This window comes from Mytilus galloprovincialis, chromosome 14, assembly GCF_965363235.1.
Source record: "Mytilus galloprovincialis chromosome 14, xbMytGall1.hap1.1, whole genome shotgun sequence".
NCBI classification, from domain to species: Eukaryota; Metazoa; Mollusca; class Bivalvia; order Mytilida; family Mytilidae; genus Mytilus; species Mytilus galloprovincialis.
In genome coordinates this window covers 33640737-33645919 of record NC_134851.1, presented here as the reverse complement: position 1 = coordinate 33645919, position 5183 = coordinate 33640737, and the positions used below count along the sequence as shown (strand labels likewise).

Genomic DNA, 5183 nt, shown 5'->3' with positions numbered 1-5183 from the left:
TAATTGATTTCAAAAAAAAATATCGCATAGATCAGAAGATTTATACTCTATAGTCCAAAAAGGCAGGACAATTGTATACTGTTTGCTTAGATCCTTTCCAACTAGCATTCTTTCACTCGATCTCATTTTGAATCGACCGAAATCAAACCAGTTAGTGCTCATATTGTTTTTCGTACTTACTATCTCATTGTGTCTACACCTCAAGTAATCAAACATCAATCTGACATACTTACCCATGTAAACACTGTGTATAAACATGATACATATAGTTATATAATCAATCTAATTTGTTGATACTCAACCTTACAAGTACAAAATAAAGTATTTTTTTTCAATTCAATAACAGGAACAAATTTGAATACTGCTGTTTGCAAAGATTTCGTGAATTGTCAGCCTATAGCATTTAAAGTATGATTGGTTATTTTCGTGTCGTAGTTTGAACCGATTAAAAGTCTTTTTAAAGCGTTTATATTGGGCTTAAATTGAAATCAAGTGAATCGATCTAGTTAATATCGATCTCAGTGTCATAGTGTGAACAGGGTCTTATTATTGTGGTCATTTTCAGATTTTTTTCGCATGAAAAGATATTCCCTTGATTTTATTAAATGGGATGTGATATGAGGAAGAAAAACAAAAGAAGCGCTTGTTTATAGTATACATGTATAACTCTTCAATGTGGTACGAAACAGCGATTTTTTCCCTTATAAATTCGTTACACAAATGATGACTGTCAGAAGTCTCACCAGATTTTGTTTAATTCCGTTGCCATATCTTTTAATTACTTTTCTAATACACATAAAATTCACATTGTCAGATTTGAGTCCATTGTGAAGAAAACAATAGCTTAAAAACGCCATGACCATGCATATGACAGAGCTACGTTTGCAGTATTTTTTTTAATTCACATAAGTATCAAGTTAACTTGAGAGAAATTGGTTAAACATTTTTTTTTACAAGTTGTTACGAATAAAACACAAGTACACTCAAAACAGAGACATACATAGATAAAATAATGTAATAGTACATTACAACATGTGAACCACAGAATAGCAGCGGACACATCCGATGAATTAACGGCAGTAAACCAGGACGCAACAAACAAAGTTTAATTTGCCCGTCGCTTTAATGTTTACGCAGCAACATATTAAACCTAATATTTTCTTTTAACAGCAAATTGTTGCAGAAATAAGTATAAACATATCCAAGTATATAATCATGTTCTTATTTCATTCTTGTTCAGTACCGCCAATATTCGTTACAAACAACCAACGGGTGCAGTATGGACAATATGAACGTGAGCTCAACATAACAGTATTGCTGTTCACTAGAACTAGTAATATACAACTGAATATATCAAATCATAATCAGTATTTACAACCAAATATTACAATGGAAAGAGTTGATACTCAGGATATTCTGCATGGCGTCAATGTAACAGTATCAGCATTTAAAGTCGTTTTTTATATGGGTTTGGCGACAAGGCAGCATTTTGGAAATTATACAATAGAGGCTTGCAACAATGAAGGTTGTAATACGTATATTGTTTACATCAAATCGGGAGGTAATCCTTTCTTGGTTAAGTGATTTTGTTATATATGAACCGTGCATCTTTTCACTCACAATAAGTAATATGTTAGTGTGATTTAAACTGCGTGCAAAAACAAATAAAAAGAATTTGGCATAAAATGTCACTATAATGTTTGCTTAAACATTTTTAATATGCACCTGTAATATATTCCATAGCGAAATAAAACTTTTTGATCACAAGCGTCATTATATGTTATATTATATATATGTTCAATGCAGATACAGGATTTGGGGATCTTGATAATACTACGGGAGTTGCGGTGTCGAGTTTTACTTAATGTATCTAGGGTTGACGTCAGTGCAAGACGTAGACCAATCATTCGGAATATAAAGTAAACGTTCAAAAGTATGGTATCGTTGTGTTTCTTCTTTTTATATTACGATAGTTGATTTAGCCCTACTTATATTGTATATGTTGGCTTTTTCAGTATGACAAAATAGTTACTGACTAGATATTCGTGGCATTGTTAGATGATTGTCCCCTCGGAACAACTCTTGCCCTCAGCTGCAATAATCTGGTTCACTCATACAGTTAATAAGTATAAAATATTTCATGTTTTGATTTATGTCGTAACCTTTTCATAATATATTATCTAGATCTACCACAAACCCCTACCAATCTGATAGTGATTCAATACGAAAACCACATTATAGTATCATGGATGTCTGAGTTTAATGGCGGGTTCAATCAGAATTTTTTCATACAGTATAGAGCTGATGATAAAGAAATATGGACAACCACAGGTCCAGTAGAAGATGCATCGGGAAATAAAATGCATTACTCTTTATATGATCTTATATCAACTAAACAGTATTTTGTGCGCATGTTTTCTAGAAACAAAATTGGAGATAGTAATATAACTAATATTACAGTATCAAGAAGATTTGGTAAGTACACATTCGGAAATATACAGCTTGTCTGTTGCAACGCGGTTTAACCTTATAATAGTATTATACATATATGTGCACCATATTTTACATACATATATTTATTTATCAAACACGTCAAATGTTAGACAATTAATTTCAATTAATCATATCAACAATTCCTGATGACGATTGTAGAAAACTCTTTAAGATCTTCAAGTTTATTGTCAGCTTATGTACGAGATTATATGTAATTCCATGGACAATTCGAGATCATAAGATATGATGGGGTAACTTTGATTTGAAAAGGTAATTGTTTGTACTATACTGCTGTTTAATTAAGTGTCTATGTTTTACGGATTTTTTTTTGTCGAAAGTCATTTTCGTCTTGTAGTCAAAAACTTAATAACTTATCGTCGACTTAGCAAAATTCTACAAGTAAGAGATATAAGTTATCAAATTTAAGAATAATCATTTGGGGTCTAAATGATTCACTAGAATATGGTTGAAACAATTATTATTGTATATACGAAATCCGTTTGGGGTCAGCGCGCTATATCTATAGACATATGCAAATGTGTCAATTTAGTTCTTTTTTCCTATTTGTTGTTTTGTGAAACTTCTATGTACAATTTGACTGTGTATATACAATGCGTTTATTCTTCATAAATTCATGCAAAACAATTTGTATCTCTCGTTGTTGATTTGTAGGACTGACATGTTTGACATTAACGTTTCATTACTGTTAATTTCATTACTTTGTTTATTTTACGATGGTTCAATGTATACTGGTTTAAGTATTATATATACCACGCTATTTACGAATTAACATATTTAAACGACGAATCCGCAGGATGAGTTCGTTTAAATATGTTAACGAGTAAGGCGTGGTGTATATGTTTTGTAACATCATTGAAAAGTGGCCTGGTTATTTTTTATCAAATAAAAAAACAATGGGAAATGTTGTTCTAGCCCACTGCTTATTACGTGCACGCGAGAATCGATCCAGTCAATTTTTCGAAAATCAGCCGGTTCATTCAGAAATGCTTGTCCTCGTGCGTCTAAGCTCTGCCTATCTACATGAATTTGCAAGCACAAAGTACGTCATGATTATTCTTAATGGAATACATATCAATCTTTATATTAAACCATGGTTTTTCAGAAACCGAACTATTAAGCAGATTATCACGTAAAAATTTTAAAGGAAAAATGACGTAAGATGTTACAATAACTTTTAATCAGGATAATATGTTCATGATATAACTGTGGTAGATACATTTTCATATATAAGAAAATTCAATCTTTGTTCCACAATTACAACATATAATCAACACTGTGTATTTAAGATTTTTTTTAACTTGGATTTAAACTATGGATTGTACATTATCATTGTATTTCTATAAATCGCGTATAGCGTATGCTTCAATTTGTTCATGGTCCCATTCAAGATAGTATTGTTGTTGTTGCAAAAATGTTAATAACTTCAACAAATACTCTTCCTTCAACCAGTAATACTAATAAAACAGTCTTATTTTGAGGAAATGTAAGACCAGCAAAATCTCGAGTATTTAAACCAATTTAATAATTCGATAAACAACAGTCTTGTATTCAAGTGAATCACACATGATATTATTTAAAGCTTTAATTCTTTGCAGAGTATCAGCTAAAAACGATTGCTGCAAATGAGTTCTGCTCACTTATCATTGGTGGCATTGTCGGTGGAATGCTTATATGTTTTATTGGCTCACATATCTGCTGTCGACTTAGGCGAAAACGAAAATATACTGCGACGTTGGAAATATCCCCAGGAGATCAATATGATGAAATTGGCACAATCAATTATAACATGGTGATTGTTGATCCAATAAATAGCTTTGAACAAGAGAACAATGACAATGTATATAATGATCACGAAAGCAATGCTGTCTCGTCAAGTGATGGCGGAGAAAGCTCTACTGAAAGCTCTTTTATAGGACGACCTGGTGATGGTTATGAACATGAATATCAGGCGGTACTTTCTTCAGTTATCGAAATGCATCAATACAGTAGCATCATCCCAACTATTTACCAGAACACAATTATATCACCGACAAGTGCAGCTACAACATCCTCAAAACACATTACTTTTACAATCGATAGTTACACAAAGCCATGGCTTGTTATATACAAGAGGATACCGTAGCCTGAACCAAGACAGTAATAGCACCATGGACTGAAATCTTTTATCTGTACTGCGTTTATCAAGATTTTGTAAACCCATTTCAATTAAATAATATAATCAAAAGTTAAATTGATTGATTAATGTTAAACGCCACTTTGAGCATTAGTGGCTATTTCGTATTATTATTTTTTATAATAGAATGATCCGTAACTTCTGGAGAGAACCACTAACCTTCAGGATAAAACTGACAATCTTTGTTAATTAAGATTGGAGTGCACCTACCTAGTAGGGGTTCGAAGTAACAAATTTAGGTTAGCAGATTAGTGATACAATTGTTGAACTACTTAAACCACCAGGCTTCTGAGTCTCCTAAATTACAAGACGGTGTTATTTTGTACAATTTTATGAATGAGAGAAATCAAATATACAATAACAAAAAAAAAAAAACGTTTATGTTACAAGTGAAGGTCAATCCACCTTAACATGTACATTGGATGTAACAATACTAATAATAAAAAAGTTCCTTCGTTTTCCAAAGATAACTTTAATGTCCTGCTTAAATATCAAT

General features: G+C 31.8%; 1 long non-coding RNA gene across 1 annotated transcript; it reads left to right on the top strand.

The window, feature by feature from the left end:
* The first annotated feature begins 1241 nt into the window (after positions 1–1241).
* On the top strand, positions 1242–4516 carry LOC143059858 (uncharacterized). Its single transcript, XR_012973637.1, has 3 exons — positions 1242–1561; positions 2185–2475; positions 4110–4516. It is a non-coding gene; the product is annotated as an uncharacterized LOC143059858 (long non-coding RNA).
* Positions 4517–5183: the final 667 nt, after the last annotated feature.